Consider the following 21,166-nt stretch of genomic DNA (forward strand, 5'->3'; position numbering starts at 1 on the left):
CTAAGAAAATTTGCTACCTCCTACGATTGCTGTTAATCAGAATTCTGCTCCGCGCACTATGTATGATTATGCTAAACCTTCTTTAATAGGAACCGAATCAAGCATAGTTAGACCTACTGTAGCTGTAAATACTTTTGAAATGAAACCTAACACAATTCAAATGATACAAAAATTTGTTCAGTTTGATGGTTTGCAAGACGAAGATCCCAACGCTCACTTGGCAAACTTTTTGGAACTGTATGATACATTTAAAATTAATGGCGTTTCTGATGACGCCATTCGCCTTCGGTTATTCCCTTTTTCATTAAGAAACAAAGCTAAATAGTGGTTAAATTCATTACCACAGGGGTCAATCACTACTTGGGAACAAACGACCTAAAAGTTTTTATTAAAATATTTTTCGCCGGCTAAAACGGCTAAATTACGTAATGATATCTCTTCTTTTGTGCAGATGGATTTAGAAACACTCTACGATGCATGGGAGAGATACAAGGACCTTTTGCGAAGATGCCCTCACCATGGGTTACCACCCTGGCTACAGGTCCAAACGTTTCACAATGGCCTGAACCCTTCGACTCGGCAGATGGTTGACGTAGCTGTTGGCGGAACCATCAATAATAAGACACCTGAAGATGCCTATGAATTTATAGAGGAGATGTTATTGAATAACTATCAGTGGCAAGTTATGAGAACGAAGCCAACAAAAACAGCCGGCGTTTATAACGTCGATTCGGTCACCATGCTCTCTAATCAAGTAGAACACTTGAATAAGAAAATTGATGGTTTTCTTAGTTCTTTACAGGTTCACCCAATAATGCAGTCCGAAACAAGTGGAGGTGGATCAAGCAGTTCAGAATACCCACCTTATTGCCACAACATGGAGAACGAGCAGTTAAATTACATGGGTAACAATCCTTGATCTCAAAATAATCCTTATAGAAATACTTACAATGCAGGTTGGAGGAACCACCCAAATTTTTCATAGAGAGGCCAAGGAAATCAGAGACCACCACCCCCTCCAGGCTTTCAGAAACCACTATACCAGCAGGAGAAAAAGCCAAACCTTGAGGAGATACTAACCAAATTCATCTTGGTGTCAGAAACTCATTTTTAGAATAACGAGACGGCACTCAAAAATCAAAAAGCATCAATCTAGGGGCTCGAAACTCAGATAGGACAACTCGCCAAACTAATTTCTGAAAGACCACCAATAAGTCTTCCTAGTAACACTGAACCCAACCCAAAAGAACACGTGAAAGCAGTTACACTAAGGAGTGGGAAAGTGTTAGCTGAATCTGAAAAGAAGCCACCACAAGAAGCTGACAGAAAGGAGGTCAAACCCGAAAACAATGACAATCTAATGCCAAAAGAATATAAACCACCAATCCCATACCCAGCGAAGTTGAAGAAAGACCGCATGGATGCACAATTCGGTAAATTTCTTGAACTTTTTAAACAACTGCATATTAACTTACCATTTATTAAAGCTATATCCCAGATGCCTACATATACAAAATTTTTAAAGGAGCTTCTAACAAACAAAAAGAAGTTTGAAGACTTATCTACAGTGGAGCTGAAATGAAGAGTGCTCAGCCATACTTCAAAACAAACTGCCAACCAAACTGAAAGACCCAGGAAGTTTTACTATTCCCTGTTTAATTGGTAGTTTCAATGTTGATAAAGCACTAACTGATTTAGGCACCAGCATTAATTTGATGCCATATAAAATGTTTAAACAACTTGGTCTTGGGGAACCTAAACCCACTAGGATGATTATTCAATTAGCTGATAGATCTGTTAAATATCTTAGGGGAATTATAGAGGACGTACTTGTAAAAGTAGATAAATTTATATTCCTTGTTGATTTCATTGTGCTTGAATGGATGAAGATGTTGAGGTGCCTTTAAGTTTAGGTCGGCCATTTTTAGCCACTGTTAGAGCTGTAGTTGATGTGGGTGATGGTAAATTGGTACTTCAAGTAGGTGATGAAGAGATTATTTTTAAAATTTATGATGTCATGAGATTTTCTAGAGAACAGGATGACTCATGTTATTTTATCGACTCTATTAATCATGCTACTCAAGATTCTTTTCAGGAAATCGCACACAAAGACACGATGGAACTGTGTCTCGCCCAAGGAGAGAGGATGGATGATGATTCTGAAATAAGAACTGAACTAAACTCCAATGAAACCTCCCCAAAACTAGCAGTATATGAGGGAATTAAGGTAAAAGATGAACTTAAGCAAAAACCCTCTATTGATGAACCTCCCAAACTGGAACTTAAACAATTGCTGAATCACTTGGAATATGCATTCCTTGGAAATAATTCCACATCACCGATAATTATTGCATCCAACTTGCAACCCAATGAGAAAGAAAAATTACTCCAAGTTTTGAGAGAGCATAAAAGGGCCATAGCTTCGAAAATTTTTGACATTAAAGGGATCAGCTCTTCTTTTTGTACCCACAAAATTTTAATGGAAGATGAATATAAACCATGTGTGTAAGCCCAAAGATGACTGAACCCCAACATGAATGAAGTTGTTAAAGCTGAGGTAATTAAAATCCTAGATGCTGGAATTATTTATCCTATTTCTGACAGTTCTTGGGTGAGTCCAGTGCAGGTTGTTCCTAAGAAAGGAGGCATGACTATTGTAGCCAATGAGAAGAATGAATTAATCCCAACAAGGACAGTCACAGGTTGGAGAGTGTGCATTGATTATAGGAAGCTAAATGATGCCACAAGAAAAGATCACTTTCCCCTTCCATTCATTGACCAAATGTTGGAAAGATTGTCAGGACACATGTATACTAGTTTTTAGACAGACTCTCTGGCTATTTCCATATCCCAATAGCCCTTGAAGATCAAGAAAAGATGACATTTACATGTCCATACAGTATGTTTGCTTATCATAGAATGCCGTTTGGATTATGTAATGCTCCTGCTACTTTTTAAGCGCTGCATGGTGGCCATTTTTGATGAACTCGTAGAAGACGTCATGGAGGTATTTATGGATGATTTTTTGATTTTCGGTAACTCTTTCCATCTTTGCCTAAGAAATTTAAAACGGGTGTTAATAAGATATGAAGAAACAAACCTTGTGCTTAACTGGGAAAAATGTCACTTTATGGTTCAAGAAGGTATTGTGTTAGGACATAAAATTTCTAGTAGAGGGATTGAGGTTGATAAATCTAAAATTGAAACCATTGAAAAACTACATCTCCCTAATTCAATTAAGGCTATTAGAAGCTTCTTAGGACATGCTAGATTTTATAGAAGATTTATTAAAGACTTTTCTAAAATAGTTAAGCCCTTGACTAAATTACTAGAAAAAAATGTGCCTTTTAATTTCGATCAGGAGTGTTTAGAAGCATTTAATACTTTAAAGGATAAACTGACTAAAGCTCCAATTATAATTGCACCTGATTGGAATTTACCTTTTGAACTAATGTGCGATGCGCGTGATTTTGCAGTAGGTGCAATTTTGGCATAGCGAAGAGATAAACATTTTCAACCTATCATTATGCTAGCAGGACTTTGACAGTCGCACAAGAAAACTACACCACCACGGAGAAAGAGCTGCTAGCTGTGGTTTTTACATTCGATAAATTTAGGCCATATTTAATATTGCCTAAAGTTGTCGTTTATACTGACCATTCCACTCTTCGCCACCTTTTGACTAAAATTGATGACAAACCTCGACTCATTTGATGGGTCTTATTATTGTAGGAAATTGACTTGGAGATTAAGGATAAGAAAGGAGCTAAAAATCTTGCGGCTGATCGTCTTTCCAGGCTTGAAAACTCAAGTACCAAAGAACCAAATGACATTGAAATAAATGATTCATTCCCTGAAGAACACTTTTTTGCTATATTTGATTCTAAGGTACCTTGGTTTACAGATATTGCAAATTTTTTAGCCACTAACATTATCCCAAAAGGGTTGACACATCAGCAAAAGAAGTGATTCTTCACTGATGTGAAAAACTACTTCTGGGAAGACCCTTTTTTTTCCGTAAACGTACAGATCAAATTATTAGGAGATGCGGTACAAGGATAGAAGCATTGAAAATCTTTGAACATTGCCACTCAGGACCAATTGGAGGACATTACGGTGGAAATAAAACTGCACGTAAAATCCTCGAATCAGGTTTTTATTGGTCTACTCTATTCAAAGACCCCAATACGTATGTCACTTCTTGTGACAAATGTCAAAGGACAAGTAATATATCCAAACGTGATGAAATGCCTCAGACATATATGCTGTAATAGTCTGATTTTGACCCTAGTCAAAATAGTGGTTTTGGGACCACAAATCCGAGTTTGAAAAATATTTTAATATTATTTTCTGCGTCTGTGATATGTGAATTTATATCTGTATAATTTTTGTGATTTAATTTGTCTGTTTCTGTGCTCGATTTGCAAAAAGGACCAAATCGCGTAAGTTGTAAAAGTTGCCTATTAGTTGCTAAAGTACCTAAGTGCTATGGTTTGTTAAATTTGAAGCCCTTGCATGTCAATAGGACCATTATGTGATAGTGGGAGACATGGTTTGGCAATTTGGTAATTAGAAATAATTTTAATGGATGGTTAGGTAATTTATGTATTAAATGAATAATAATAAAAACAAAACATTAAAGTGGCCATTTTATCATATTCTTCAACTGAATATGAAGTGAAGAAGAAGCCACTGAAGCTTCAAAACTTTCAGCCCTTGCATCAGTAAATAGGTTAGTTTATTTTGTTTGGTTTTTGATAATTTCTGCATTTCTGTGATCGTAGCTTTGTGTTCTTCAAAACCCATGTCTAAATTTCTATTTTTGTTGAAGATTATGAAATGTGCCATTGATGATTATATGAGCTTTGTAGTTCTCTTATATGGATTATGAAAGATATATGTTAGATTATCATGTTTTGTTCTTAAATTTTGATAACATGAGCTATTTGAGATAATTTGTGAAAATGAGGTTTTGAAGGACTAAATTGTGAATTAAATGTGTTAATTGGGCTTGTATGGAAGCCATGTATATTTGGCCAAGCTATAGTTTTGGTGAGTTTTTACATATTTGTGATTTGGTGAAAAAAAGACTAAATAGTCAAAGTTTGAAATTAAAGGGCTAAAATGCAAAGTACTCTAAATATGTGTTCATGGATTATTTTGAATGAAATAAATGATTGAATGGTTGAATTTGGATTTAATTAGATCAAGAACAAAGAAAATCGGACTTAGATTGAGGGAAGTCCAAAGTAGTCGAATAGTCGACTCATTTCCGTCTGAAATCCGAACGAGGTAAGTCAAACTACACTTATGTGTTAAGTTGATTAAATTATGTGTTTATAAACTGTTATCTGCATTGGACGGCCTTGAGAGCCTGATAAAAGAACGTTGGCATTGATCTAAATTACGTGTAAGACCATGTCTGGGACATCGGCATCGTATCTATTTTCGTAAAAGACCCTGTCTAGGACAGAGGCAACGATACTGAAATATGTGTAAGACCATGTCTGGGACATCGGCATCGTATCTATTTTCATAAAAGACCCTGTCTGGGACAGAGGCAACGATACTGAAATATGTGTAAGACCATGTCTGGGACATCGGTATCGTATCTGTTTTCGTAAAAGACCCTGTCTAGGACAGAGGCAACGATACTGAAATACGTGTAAGACCATGTCTGGGACATCGACATCGTATCTGTTTTCGTAAAAGCCCCTATCTAGGACAGAGCAACGATACTAAAATACGTGTAAGACCATGTTTGGGACATCGACATCGTATCTATTTTCGTAAAAGACCCTGTCTGGGATACAGGCAATGATACTGAAATACGTGTAAGACCATGTCTGGGACATCGGTATCGTATCTGTATTCGTATAAGACCCTGTCTATGACAGAGGCATCGATACTGAATTACATGTAAGACCATGTCTGGGACGTCAGCATTGTACTTGTCTGTGAATATTTATTTCATTTCTGGATTGTCCGATGATAAAATATGAGATATGAAATGTATAATTCATACAAGTACGTTCGTATCGTACTTAATTTCTGAATATGAAAGACTCTATTTCAGCGAAGTAGGTTCAGAATCATGGAAATGAATATGATATGCTTACAAGCAAATGAGCATGGTTAAGTTTATGAACAACTCTAAGAAATGGCTATGAATTCTTATTGTTTTTTTGAACTACATATATATGCTTTATGTAATCAAAACAATTTGTGTTTGGCTTACTATGGTCTTTGTAGTTTACTTTGTGTGATTTTTGCCTGTTTTACAGTTATCGTAGCTACTAAAGGCTCGGGATAGTCGAGTATCGTCACCACACTATCAAACTCATTTTGGTACTTTTGAAGTGTAAATATTTCTAAGTATGGCATGTATAGGCTAGTATGTTTATGTATTAAGTTTTGAATTGTATATATGTTATGCCATGTCAATTGGCTAGCAAATGTTAAGTTTTGTGCATAGTTTTGATGCATGTTTTGAAATGTGTTATGTTCTAATATGAAATGGTCATCTTTAAGCATGGAATTGGTTAGAAATGTTGTTATAATTGTTGCATATTAATGCTTGTAGGATTGGAACCATATGGGGTGGCAATTTGGCTTAAACCAAGCCTGCATTGTGCCACACGGCCAGGGAACACGGACGTGCCTTGTGGCCGTGTGAGAAAGTCAGTAGCAAGCAAAATTTTACACGGTAATGGCACACAGCTGTGTTTGTTGGCCATTTTAAAAATTCAATATAGGACCTCTTTTTGGCACGGTTGGACCACATGGATGTGTCTTGTGCCCGTGTGAGTCACATGGCCTAGTCACACAAGCGTGTGACTTTGTCAGTTTTTAAAAGTTTGATTAAGTTCTAAAAATTTTGAATGAGTTTGGTTTAATCCCAATCTTTCCTAAATGTATGTTTTAAGTCTTGTAGACTATATTAAAGGTTGAATTGTGAATGAATATTTATGTATTGATATTATATGATATCAGCAACTCTGTATTGTTCGGTAATGTTCTGTCTGTCCGGTGACACCCCTTACCTATTTCGACGATGGTTACGGGATAGGGGTGTTACATTTTATTGGTATCAGAGCTATGGTTTAGTCGGTTCTAGGACTACCATAGTGTATGTGAGTCTAGCTATACATGCCATATGTCTGAAATCATGATAGAGTGTTGAATCCTGACATTGAAATGTGCTTTTATATAGCAAATGGATCTCGATAGAGTCGTAGCTGACGATGTTGAGAGTAATGCGTGCAAGGGACAGTGCAAGATGATTCTCGACTGGCTACGAGTAGTCGTGATAGTGAGGCTAAGCAAGCCTTCTATCAGATGATAAATGATTGGTTCACCCAATACATTAGAACCAATCCGACTGTTCAACAACCTCTACCCCTGATTAATCCTTCTCAAATTCCTGTTATGCCCTCGGTGAGTCCAGTTCAACAAGTAGACCACCTATTGGTAAGACTAGAAAGTATAGGGCTGAAGAGTTCCGAGCTACAATGAATAATGATGCTATAAAGAGATCTTCGAGTAAATCATTTCAATCTAGATCAAAGAAATTCTGAGATGATCAGAACCGTTCAAATACTAATACGGGCCATTTGAATCGAGATAGAGCTAGATCGTATTTGAACACCAGAGCCCCTGTTACTTCTATTACAAGTGTTGAAAATGTTTGATCTGAGAGACCTGAGTGTAAACATTGTGGTAAAAGACATCCGGGGAATTGTAGATTGAATGACCGAGCCTATTTTCGATGTGGATCTCGGGATCATTTTATAAGAGATTGTTCTAAACCTGTTGAGCAAAAGAATGTGCAGAATCTTAGACCAAATAACACCTCAGCTAGAGGTAGATCTTCTAGAAGCATAAGAAATGCAAGTGGTGGTCAAAGAGCTACTAGGAATACTGTTATTAAATTTGAGGCCAGAGCACCTGCTAGGGCCTATGTAATCCAAGCTCGTGAGGAAGCTTCATCTCTAGACGTGATTACTAGTACTTTCACTCTCTATGATACTTCTGTGATTGCATTGATAGACCCTGGATCAACGCATTCTTATATCTGTATAAATTTAGTGCACAATAAGACTTTGCCTGTAGAGCCTACTGAATTCATAATTAGAGTATCGAACCCCTTAGGCAAAAGTGTTTTGGTTGATAAAGTCTACAAGAACTGTCCGTTAATGATTCAAGATACCTGTTTTTCTACTAATTTAATGCTACTGCCTTTTGACGAATTTGATATAATTTTGGGAATGGATTGGTTAACTTTGCACTATGCTATTGTGAATTGCAAACAAAAAGTCATTAACTTAAGATGTAAGAATGATGGGATAATTCAAATTGAGTTTAGTGATCTGAATGGGCTACCAGCTGTAATATCTGTAATGAAAGCACGGAACTATAGAAAGAAAGGTTGTGAAGCCTACTTAGCTTATGTATTAGATTCAAAGGTGAATGATAAGAAAGTTGAATTAGTGTCTGTTGTCTGTGAATTTTCTGATGTGTTTCCTAAAAAACTACCTAGTTTGCCTCTGATTCGAGAAGTCGAGTTTGGCATTGAATTAGTACCTGGTACTACTCCGATTTCGATAGCTTCGTATAGAATGGTCCCGACTGAACTAAAAGAATTAAAATCTCAGTTGTAAGAATTGACCGATTGAGGATTTGCTAAACCGATTTTCTCAGCTTGGGGTGCTCCCGTTCTGTTTGTGAAAAAGAAAGATGGCACAATGAGAATGTGTATTGATTACCGTCAACTTAATAAAGTGACTATAAAGAACAAATACCCTCTGTCCAGGATCGATGATTTATTTGATCAGTTGAAAGGTGCTACTATATTTTCAAATATAGATTTAAGATCAGGTTACTATCAGTTGCGAGTAAAGGACTCTGATATTTTGAAAACTACTTTTAGAATAAGGTACGACCATTATGAATTTTTAGTTATGCCTTTCGGATTGACTAATGCGCCTGCCATCTTTATGGATTTGATGAATAGAATTTTCAGACCGTATTTAGATCAATTTGTTGTTGTATTTATTGATGACATATTGATTTATTCACGTAATGAATCTGAACACGCTGGGCATTTGAGGATATTGCTACTGACTCTGCAAGACAAACAGTTATATGCAAAGTTTAGTAAATATGAATTCTGGTTGCAAGAAGTTGGTTTTCTGGGTCATATTGTATCAGCTTCCGGTATCCGAGTTGATCTGAATAAGATTTCAGCTATTCTGGATTGGAAGCCTCCGAAGAATGTATCTAAAGTCTGCAATTTTTTGGGACTTGCCTGTTACTATAGACGATTTGTAAAACGTCTCTCTATGATTGCAACTCCTTCAACAAAGTTGCTACAGAATGATGTGAAATTTGAGTGGTCTGAAAAGTGTCAGAACAGCTTTGATTAGTTGAAAGTTTTACTGACCGAAGCTCCAGTTTTGGCTCAACCTGAATTGGGTAAAGAATTTGTTGTGTACAGCGATGCTTCGTTGATTGGTCTGGGATGTGTGTTAAATGAAAGAAGGTAAAGTCATTGCTTATGCTTCGAGATAGTTGAAGCCACATGAAAAGAACTATCTGACACACGATCTTGAGTTAGCTGCTATTGTATTTGCCTTAAAAATCTGGCGTCACTATCTGTTTAGTGAGAAATGTCACGTGTTTTTCGATCATAAAAGTCTGAAGTATTTAATGACACAAAAAGATTTGAAACTACGACAGAGAAGATGGTTAGAACTGTAAGATGGTCAGAACTGTTAAAAGACTACGAGCTAGTTATTGATTATCATCCGGGAAAAGCAAATGTTGTTGCGGATGCTTTAAGTCAGAAATCGTTGTTTGAGTTGCGTATAATGAATGCTCATTTGAATCTGCCTGATAATGGTTTAGTTTTAGCATAACTAAAAGCAAAACCCTTTTTTATACAACAGATCTGTGAAGCTCAGAAATCTGAACTCTGTGTGATTCTAAATTTTAGGTTGATGTTAATGATTGTTTGAGGTTCAGAAATAGACACTGTATTCCTAGAAATCCAGAGTTAATTCAGTTGATTTTGAGTGAGGCTCACAGTAGTAGATTCTCTGTACATCCGGGGAGTACGAAAATGTATAACGATTTGAAGCAATTATACTGGTGGCCAGGAATGAAAAGATATATTTTTTATTTTGTTTCTACATGTTTGATCTATCAACAAGTTAAAGCTGAACATCAGGTGCCATCAGGTCTGTTGCAACCGATTATGATTCCAGAATGGAAATGAGATCGAGTGACCATGGATTTGTTTCGGGTTTGCCCCTGACTCCAAGAAAGAAAGATTCGATATGGGTTGTAGTTGACAGATTAACGATGTCAGCTCATTTTATTCCAGTGCGATATAATTTTTTTTCACTTGATAAGTTAGCTGAGCTTTATATTTCTGATATTGTGAGACAGCATGGTGTACCATTGTCAATTGTGTCAGATAGGGATCTGAGATTTACATCGCGATTTTGGAAGAAATTGCAAGATGCTCTGGGTAATAAATTGCATGTCAGCACTGCTTTTCATCCGCAAACGGATGGTCAATCTGAACGAATTATTTAGATACTTGAGGATATGTTGAGATGTTGCATTCTCGAGTTTGAAGGTACATGGGAACAGTACCTACCTTTGATTGAATTCGCCTATAATAATAGCTTTCAATCGAGTATTAAAATGGCACCGTATGAAGCCTTATATGGTAGAAAGTGTAGAACTCCGTTATACTAGTCTGAGCTTAATGAGAATAAGATTTACAGTGTTGATCTGATAAAAGAAACAGAACATAAAGTGAAAATAATCCGAGATAGTCTGAAAGTTGCCTCTGATCGTCAGAAGTCTTATGCAGATTTAAAACAAAAAGATATCGAATATGAGATCGGTGATAAAGTGTTTCTGAAGGTATCTCCATGGAAGAAACTATTCCGATTCGGTAAAAAGGGCAAGTTGAGCCCGAGGTTCATCGGACCGTATGAAATCATTGAGTGAGTTAGCCTAGTTGCTTATAGATTAAGATTACCGTCTGAGTTAGAAAAGATTCACAATGTATTCCACGTATTGATGCTTCGATGATACAGATCTGATCCTTCACATGTAATTTCTCCGTCTGATATTGAAATCCTTTCTGATATGACTTATGAAGAAAAGCCGATTTGAATTTTGTCTTGTGAGATTAAAGAATTACGTAATAAGAGAATTCCATTAGTTAAAGTACTGTGGCATAAACATGGAGTAGAAGAGGCTACATGGGAGCCTGAAGATACAATGAAACAACAATATCTGAATCTGTTTAATGGTAAGATTTTCGGGGACGAAAATCCCAAATGGGGGAGAATTGTAATAGTCCGATTTTGACCCTAGTCAAAATAGTGGTTTCGGGACCACAAATCTGAGTCTAAAAATATTTTAATATTATTTTCTGTGTCTGTGATATGTGAATTTATATCTGTACAATTTCTGTGATTTAAATTGTCTATTTATGTGCTCGATTTGCGAAAAGGACCAAATCGCGTAAGTTGTAAAAGTTGCCTATTAGTTGCTAAAGTACCTAACTACTATGGTTTGTTAAAGTTGAAGCCCTTGCATGTCAATAGGACCATTACATGATAGTGGGAGACATGGTTTGGCAATTTGGTAATTAGAAATAATTTTAATGGATGGTTAGGTAATTTATGTATTAAATGAATAATAATAAAAACAAAACATTAAAGTGGCCATTTTATCATATTCTCCAACTGAATATGAAGTGAAGAAGAAGCCATTGAAGCTTCAAAACTTTCGGCCCTTGCATGAGTAAATAGGTTAGTCTATTTTGTTCGATTTTTGATAATTTCTGCATTTCTCTGATTGTTGCTTTGTGTTCTTCAAAACCCATGTCTAAATTTCTATTTTTGTTGAAGATTATGAAATGTGCCATTGATGATTATATGAGATTTGTAGTGCTTTTATATGGATTATGAAAGATATATGTTAGATTATCATGTTTTGTTCTTGAATTTTGATAAAATGAGCTATTTGAGCTAATTTGTGAAAGTGAGGTTTTGAAGGACTAAATTGTGAATTAAATGTGTTAATTGGGCTTGTATGGAAGCCATGTATATTTGGCCAAGATATAGTTTTGGTGAATTTTTACATGTTTGTGATTTGGTGAAAAATAGACTAAATTGTCAAAGTTTGAAATTAAAGGTCTAAAATGTAAAGTACTCTAAATATGTGTTCATGGATTATTTTGAATGAAATAAATGATTGAATGGTTGAATTTGGATTTAATTAGATCAAGAACAAAGAAAATCGGACTTAGATCAAGGGAAGTCCAAAGTAGTCCAATAGTCGACTTATTTCCGTCCGAAATCCAAACGAGGTAAGTCAAATTACACTTATGTGTTAAGTTGATTAAATTTTGTGTTCATAAACTGTTATCTGCATTGGACGGCCTTGAGAGCCTGATAAAAGAACTTTGGTATTGATCTGAATTACGTGTAAGATCATGTCTGGGACATTGGCATCGTATATGTTTTTGTAAAAGACCCTATCTGGGACAGAGGCAACGATACTGAAATACGTGTAAGACCATGTCTGGGATGCTGGCATCGTATCTGTTTTCATAAAAGACCCTGTCTGGGACATCGGCATCGTATATGTTTTCGTAAAAGACCCTGTTTGGGACAGAGGCAACGATACTGAAATACGTGTAAGACCATGTCTGGGACATTGGCATCGTATCTGTTTTCATAAAAGACCCTGTCTGGGACAGAGGCAACGATACTGAAGTACGTGTAAGACCATGTCTGGGACATCGGCATCGTATCTGTTTTCGTAAAAGCCCCTATCTAGGACAGAGCAACGATACTAAAATACGTGTAAGACCATGTCTGGGACATCGACATCGTATCTATTTTCGTAAAAGACCCTGTTTGGGATACTGGCAATGATACTGAAATACGTGTAAGACCATGTCTGGGACATCGGTATCGTATCTGTATTCGTATAAGACCCTATCTATGACAGAGGCATCGATACTGAATTACATGTAAGATTGGAACCATATGGGGTAGCAATTTGGCTTAAACCAAGCTTGCATTGTGCCACATGGCCAGGGAACACGGGCATGCCTTGTGGCCGTATGAGAAAGTCAGTAGCTAGCAAAATTTTACACTATCATGGCACACGGCCGACCTTGTTAAAAAGTCAGTATAAGACCTCTTTTTGGCACTGTTGGACCACATAGGCATATCTTGTGCCCGTGTGAGTCACACGGGCGTGTGACTTTGTCAGTTTTGAAAAGTTTGATTAAGTTTTTGAATGAGTTCAGTTTAATCCCGACCTTTCCTAAATGTATGTTTTAAGTCTTGTAGACTATATTAAAGGTTGAATTGTGAATGAATATTTATGTATTGATATTATATGATATCAGCGACTCTGTATTGTTCGATAATGTTCTGTCTGTCTGGTGACACCCCTTACCTATTCCGGTGAAGGTTACGGGATAGGGGTGTTACATATGCTCTTATGTGAAATATTTGACGTTTGGGGCATCGACTTCATAGGTCCATTCCCTAGTTCATTCGGGAATAAATACATCTTAGTAGTTGTTGATTATATGTCTAAATGGGTTGAAGCCCAAGTTTTACCTACTAATGATGCTAGAGTAGTAGTACGATTCCTTAAGAAACTTTTCTTTCGATTTGGTTCACCTAGAGCAATTATCAGTGATAGGGGTACTCATTTTTGTAACGCCCAATTTGACAAGACCCTCAAGAAATACGGAGTTTGTGACAGCCCAAAATTGACCCTAGTCGGGAAGTGGTTTTGGGACCGCTAAACCGAGTCACTGAAATGTTCGAATGTGATATTTATTGTCTAGAATATGTAATTATGAATGTGTGAAAATTTCAAGCTTCGATTTAGTCGATTGCATGTGAGTTTTAGTAAATAGGACTTATGTGAGAAAATTTTGAAATGTGATAGGTCAAAGCATAAGGACCTATTAGTGCATGTTGAAAAAGGGGGGACTTGCATGTCAATTTCCCCCCTCTATTAGTAGTGGCCGGCCATGACAAGTATGGTAGACCAAGTGTGATGGGCAAGACATGTCATAGACATGTTGTGTTGGTGCATCATGGGTGGAAACAATAAAATAATGAGCATGGTAATTAAATAATGAAAGGGAGGAGTGATGAAAAAAAAAGAATGGTCTCATCCATGCCCCCCCCCATTGCCGTGAGTTAAAGAAAAGAAAAGAAAAATTTTGTTCATCCTTTTTCATCTTCTTTTGGCCGAAAATTCTAAGGAAGGAGGAAGGAGTTCTTGCTTCATGTTTGGTTTGGAAGAGGATTAGGAGGAGGTTTGGCCATACTTGTATCTAGATCAAGCTCAAGAGCAAAGGGGAACTAAATCCGATAAAGGGAAGGAAAAAGTGGTCGAATAGCTATCGGAATCGTTCGACAACATCCGAGGTAAGTTCTTGAGTAATAGAGCTTAAATTATGATTAGATCATGTTTTAAGCAAATCAAAATCATGCTCTTTGTGTGTGGCTATTGAGCCGAAATTGGAAGAATGATAAGTGTCTTGTGTTTGAGTTTTGCTAACGAAAACAAAATACGAATGTGCCATGATTTATTGTTAAATGTGCACGGTTATTTGAATGATATCCGGGCTAAGTCCCGAAGGCTTTGTGCTAAGTGACCATATCCGGACTAAGATCCGAAGGCATTTGTGCGAGATACTAATTCCGGGCTAAGCCCGAAGGCATTTGTGTGAGTTACTAAATCCGGGTTAAGTCCCGAAATCCGGGTTAAGTCCCGAAGGCATTTGTGCGAGTTACTATAACCGGGCTATGTCCCGAAGGCATTTGAACGAGTAGCTATATCCGGTTAAATTCCGAAGGTACGTGATTTGGGAATGAATGATCTTGCTATAAAAATTTCAGTTAATACGCTTGAAACATCCCAACATTAAGGTATGTTTCGTATGTGCTTTGAATTAGTTTAGCCCTTACAAATAAGTATTCGCTCAGTTGATAAATGAGCTACCGGCCTTTGGCTAAGTTGATCTTTGTGTATGAATAAAAGGGTTGGTAATGTGAAGTAAGTATGATATTGAAAAATTGTGCATATGAAATTATCCGTTTAGCTACATGAATGCTATACTTTTGTTGTGCTGGAATCCCTTGCTCAAAACTTACTAAGCATAAATTGCTTACTCCGTCTCCTTGATTCTCTGTTTTATAGATTTTGGTTCTCCAGCTATCGGACTCGGGATTTTGAAGTCGAAGTCGCCCACACTATCAAAGCCCCCTTTTGGTACAATTTTGGTTGAACTTCGAAATGGCATGTATAGGACTACCCTTTTGTTGTGGGTCATGGACCCTTTGGACTTGTATAATTTTGGATAGCCATGCGAAAATGGCTTATATATGTTTGAGTATAATGTTATAATTATTTGGTATGGATATGCTTAACAAGGATTGGCCATGGGAATGGTTAATCACTATCATAAATTGTGCTATTTATGCTAAAAGGGCTAGTTGAATCATGGAAACTATGAAATAGGTAAAGTCTACCTTAAAGGCAGATGCTGACAGCAGCAGTGATGTATATTTAGAAAATCACTAAAAATAGTAGGAATGGAATTAAATAGTGAATAAATTATGTAAACGAACCTTGATGAATATATTTTCATAGGAAAGTAACAAAACGATCATATGGACAGTATGTTAAGAGATATTCAGGTTCTCGTAAGACAGGGCCAGAACGGTTTCTGGATTCCCTGTTTCGACTTTGGAAATTCATTATAAATTAACCACAGATAATTAGGAGTCATGCCATATATGTATAGATTCCTCTTTGAGTCTAGTTTCTATAGAAACAAACGACATCAGTATTGAAGCCCTGTACAGGGAGATATCCAAGTTGTAATGCGAAAAGGTCAGTGTAGTCGATCCCTGTAACATGGGATACTTTTACTAATAAACTGTACTAATTGGCCCAACCAAAAATTCTAGAAAAAAATATGTAGATGTCCATATGAGTCTAGTTTCAGGGAAAATTTACAGAACTAGATTCCGAGTTTCTGAACTCAAGATATGATTTTTAAAGCGACTAGTATGCAGATTGGCAGTGTCTGGGAAATTTTTTTTATAAGTGGTTTAAAGTCTGTTAACACCTCGTGTTCGACTCCGGTGATGGTCTCGGGTTCGGGGTGTTACAGAGTTCATCATAGAACAACTACCCCTTATCACCCTCAAACTAGTGGCCAAGTCGAGGTAGCGAACCGAGAGCTTAAACGTATCCTAGAAAAGACAGCAAAATTAAATAGGAAGGATTGGGCGATGAAAGTAGATGATGCTTTATGGGATTATAGAACTGCTTTTAAGACTCCCATAGGAACATCACCTTACAAACATGTTTATGGGAAAAGTTGTCACCTACCGGTTGAGTTAGAACACAAGGCATTCTGGGCTATAGAATTTCTAAATCTTGACCCCAAACTTGTAGGTAAAAACAGGTTGATACAGTTGAACGAGTTAGATGAGCGGCAAACCAATGCATATGAAAATTTGCGCCTATATAAGGAAGCAACAAAGCACCGCCACGACGCCCGTTTGAAGCAACGAAGGCAATTTGAAGTTGGAGATCTTGTCCTGTTATATAACTCGAGGCTCAAATTATTTCCTGGAAAGCTTAAATCGCGATGGTCAGGTCCTTTCGTAGTTCAAACTGTGTTTCCATATGGCACAATAGAGGTAAGTCATCCATCACAAGGCACTTTTAAGGTAAATGGACATCATCTTAAAATGTATAACGGTGAGAATTTCAAAAACAATAAAGAGGAGCTACGGCTCCATGAAATTACCTAAATATACCCACAAGGTCGAGTCGAGCTTAGACTATAAACAAGCGCTTCTCAGGAGGCACCCCGAGCACTAACGATGTTAACTTCTTTAAATTTTAGTCTCTAACATTTAAAACACTAACTGAGTCACTAAACATAGGATTTCCAGAACCACACGGCCAGGAACACAGGCGTTCCATAGGCCGTGCACATACCACGGGATACAACACGGCCATGCGATATCGCCGTGTGAAAACAGAGCAAAAACGTTTCCCCAACACGGGATCCGATAAAGTTGCCACGGCCGTGCGACGTGGCTATGGGTAATCCTGCCAAAGTAACACAGGTGATCGACACGACTGTGCCCACCGACCGTGGTCGAGCCTGTCAAAATAACACGAGCGTTTGCCTTCATACACGGGCGTAGGAGAAGCGAACGAAGATCGACAGGGCCGTGCAACATGGCCGTGTACACCAATGCGCCCAATTTCGAAAACCACGAAACGCACGGGCTAAGATGAGAGCACACAGGCGTGCCTTATGGCCGTGTGCCCCAATTTCTCTATAAACACCTATTATTTATTTTATTTTATTTTTATCTCTACATTTTGAAATTATTTATTTCCATTTAATACTATTTTATCCTGAGTTTTTACAATTTTTATTCTTCGGCTATTTCATTACAAGTAATTATGCTTCAGTATACCTCCTAAAGAGTTCTTGATTTTATCACAGTCATAAAGAACTCCAAAGCTCATCATCAAAAAGGAACTAAAAACTCCAAGGGCAAAGGACTTATGGATTAATGAACCTCTACCACCACCGGAGTATCCTCCTCCACCCTCATCATTGCTTTGGCCGATTATTCTTCATAACTCCAATTCAAGGAATCCATTCATAACTCAGGAAGTTTCATTTCTCTCCCTATCTTATGATCTTATATTTACATTTTTCAGTATATCTATCTTTGTACATTGAGGGCAATGTACTTCCTAATTGTAGGAGGGTTATTTATTTCTTTATCAAAAAAATCCCTGATTTCTGTCTTATTCTAATGTGATCTTCTCATATCACTATTAGAATAAATTTTGATTAATTTATGATTTTTATTGATATGTCTTGAATTAAAATATAGGCATTTATGTAATGATTGTTTAAACTTTAAGACATTAGGGAATCAAGCATGATAAGTTGATTTTTGAAGAATTAAAAACTTTTAGGTTGTTTCCCTAAGTTTAGGTATTATCTTGAGTTGAAATTCACAAGTTTAAACATCAAAAAGCCATAATTTTTGTGAGATCTTGAGCCTTTAAAGCATATTTTATTCCTTTCATGCTCACTTTCATTATGAGTGCATCAGCTTTGATTTGTTATTCTAGAACTTGCTTGATTATACATGACCACACCATTTGATTTGATATGTCAATATGATAAAGGCACTTAGGTTTAACCCACTTACTCCACAAAAGCCTACCTCCATAATTAACCCTTAGTGAACCCCTTTTGAGCCTAACAAGCCATTAATTGATTTACCCTCAATATTATCCCATAACCCATTATTGTTGAAATCCCTTAATTTGATCCCTATTTTTGTCGAGATTTGATTTGAACAAATTGCTTAGTTATGTTTTGTGCTTCTAAATATTTGACTTGTTCTTTAAAAAAAATTTACTTCAATACATATTAGTAGTAATTCTTCGTTTTTGAGCTTAAGTGTTATTCCATATTCTGAGAAGAAGCTTACTTGTAGTCAACTGATGACTAGTTATTTTTCTAGCTAGGTAATTTTTCAATTCAATCTCGATTCTAACCTTTTCCTTCATCTTGTGACCACACCCCCTAACCAAAGCCATGTTACAACCCTCTAAAGATTTTTTTGATTGATGTATCAGCTCAATATATAGTGGTGGAGATTTGATTTTCAAGCAAGCCTATGGTAATAACTTTTCATATTGACTAATGAGTGCTTTAATTGATGTCCTTAAACACCTAGAGTGATTTGAATGAATCTTTAGTGAGGATGTTAAACTCTGTGATATTTTGATCAAAGGTAATCACTTAGATAAGGGAAGACACCAATGTTTTCGTGATAAAATGCTCAACTTGGAATGTTTGAAACTTTGATGTACTTTTAGTTGAATTCTTAATGTATTAATACTTATGGATTATTTTGAGATATTATTGATAGGGATTATAAATTGAGAAGAATTTATTTTGATTATGAATTGAGGATTTTTGCTTGAGGACAAGCAAATGCTTAAGTGTGGGGGTATTTGATAAATCGTAATTTATACATATTTTTCTCCCATGCTTAGCACATTTATGGATGGTTTCTCCTTAGAATTGGTGAATTCAATGCTCTTAATCCTTTAATTGCATGTTTTATACTTAGGTGAGCATAGGAGAGTAAAAAGAGCGAGAAACAGGCCGAAAACGGAGAAAATGGACCCACGTGGGAAATCAACACGGCCTGGGATTTCTCACACGGGCGTGTCATACGGCTGTGTCCCTTTGGCAGGATTGAAGCACGACTTACACGGGTATACTACAAGCTCGTGCATGTTCAATAGCCCTAACCACGGGCTGGAGTAATCGCACATGGGTGTGTCACACGGGTGTGTCCCTACCGAGCCCAAGTATAACCCTATTCAGAAAAGGCAAATTTTGGAAGCAAGGAATTACTCAAGGAAAGCTGATTGATCCATCTCAGAAGCTGGATTCATCATCAAGACTGAAGATCTCCCTTCAAGTTCCTTCAAAAGTTTTGGGTTTTCTTATGTTTTGTTATATTTATGCTTTTGAGATGTTTTCTTTCATAAGTATGAACTAAACCCCCTAAATACCTAAGGGGAATGAAACCCAAGATGGATCTTGTTATTATTATCTAAATTGAATGATAAATATTTGACTTGTTCTTAATTATGTGTTCTTAATTCTTGTTTTGATATTCTAGGATATTGATTCAAGTTAAGCTCTTATTTAGAGGAGGAATAGACCCTATCTAAGAGTAAATTTGTCATAATTAAGCGGAGTTGATTGCACACCTAGAGATAGGGTGATAAGATTTTACTGGATTAGGGTGAAACCTAATAAAGGAATCCATAGATCGAGTTAATTCAATTCTAGGGTGTTAAGTAGAAAGAGATTTCAATTATTCAACCTAGGGTTAGACGTTATTAGTATCGAGAGAGATAATAATATAACTTAGGGATTTCTACGGATCATGTAACACCCCTACGCCCGAAACCATCACCGGAGTCAAGCTTGAGGTGTTACTAATCTTACCTTTTAAACAACTCTAAACCACTTATTTTAATTTTCGGAATAAACTGTTTTTCTGCGTCATGGCTGCTTAAAAATTCATTTCTCGAGTTTCAAAACTCGAAACTAAGATCCGTAAATTTTTCCTGAAACTAGACTCATATATCTATCTTCTAATTTTTTTTCTAGAATTTTTGGCTTATCCAATTAGTACAGTTTATTAGTTAAAGTTACCCCTGTTTCAGAATTCGACTGCACTGGCCTTTAATTACTAGATTCAATAAGGATTCTAACCATATAATGTAAACCACCTAATTATTTTTGTAAAATTTATGGTGAATTTCTAAAGTTGGAACAAGGGATCCAGAAATCGCTCTGGCCCTATATCACCAAAACTCAGATACCCTATAAAATACAAAACCTTTACCTGTTTTGCTTATTCCATATGAAAATAGACACAACGAGCTTTAATTTCATATATTATTCACCATCAACCCATGTCTCTACAAGTTCTTGTGATTTTTCAAAATCCCGTTATTTCTGATACTTGAATCTGTTTTTAAGTTACTTTCACATTTTTCTTAGTTTTCATGTGATAGTTTCTACTTAATCATACATACTATTAAACATGTATATCATCAGCCACTCTATTAGCTAATCACCAGCAAGTATTTACACATCATTCATTGAACATATCATATCAAAAGAAACCAAGTTCTTATACATGCCATACACAAAACGAAACGTCTAACTATACCAATGTGATTTCTTCGATAGTGTGATCGGGTCTCCAACGTTTCCTTCGATCCCCGAGTGGCTTGATAAAAACTATAAGAAAAAGAAAATAAAGAGAGTAAGCACTAGGCTTAGTAAGCTTACAAGCAAATAAATTACAACATTCAACATAATGAATAATTATACATAATGTCACCTAGCCTCATAAACTTTCTTTACTTCTCATTTTCTACCTTCTTCTTTACTCACTTACCTTCTTTCTTACCTGACCTTTCACTATTCATAAATATAATCTACCTTCCC

The 21,166-nt window shown here is 36.5% G+C and overlaps 1 non-coding gene across 1 annotated transcript; it reads right to left on the reverse strand.

The window, feature by feature from the left end:
- Window positions 1-418: 418 nt before the first annotated feature.
- Window positions 419-525, reverse strand: LOC121208089 (small nucleolar RNA R71). Its single transcript, XR_005903090.1, has one exon. It is a non-coding gene; the product is annotated as a small nucleolar RNA R71 (small nucleolar RNA).
- Window positions 526-21,166: the final 20,641 nt, after the last annotated feature.

Source organism: Gossypium hirsutum, chromosome A01 (assembly GCF_007990345.1).
Source record: "Gossypium hirsutum isolate 1008001.06 chromosome A01, Gossypium_hirsutum_v2.1, whole genome shotgun sequence".
NCBI classification, from domain to species: domain Eukaryota; kingdom Viridiplantae; phylum Streptophyta; class Magnoliopsida; order Malvales; family Malvaceae; genus Gossypium; species Gossypium hirsutum.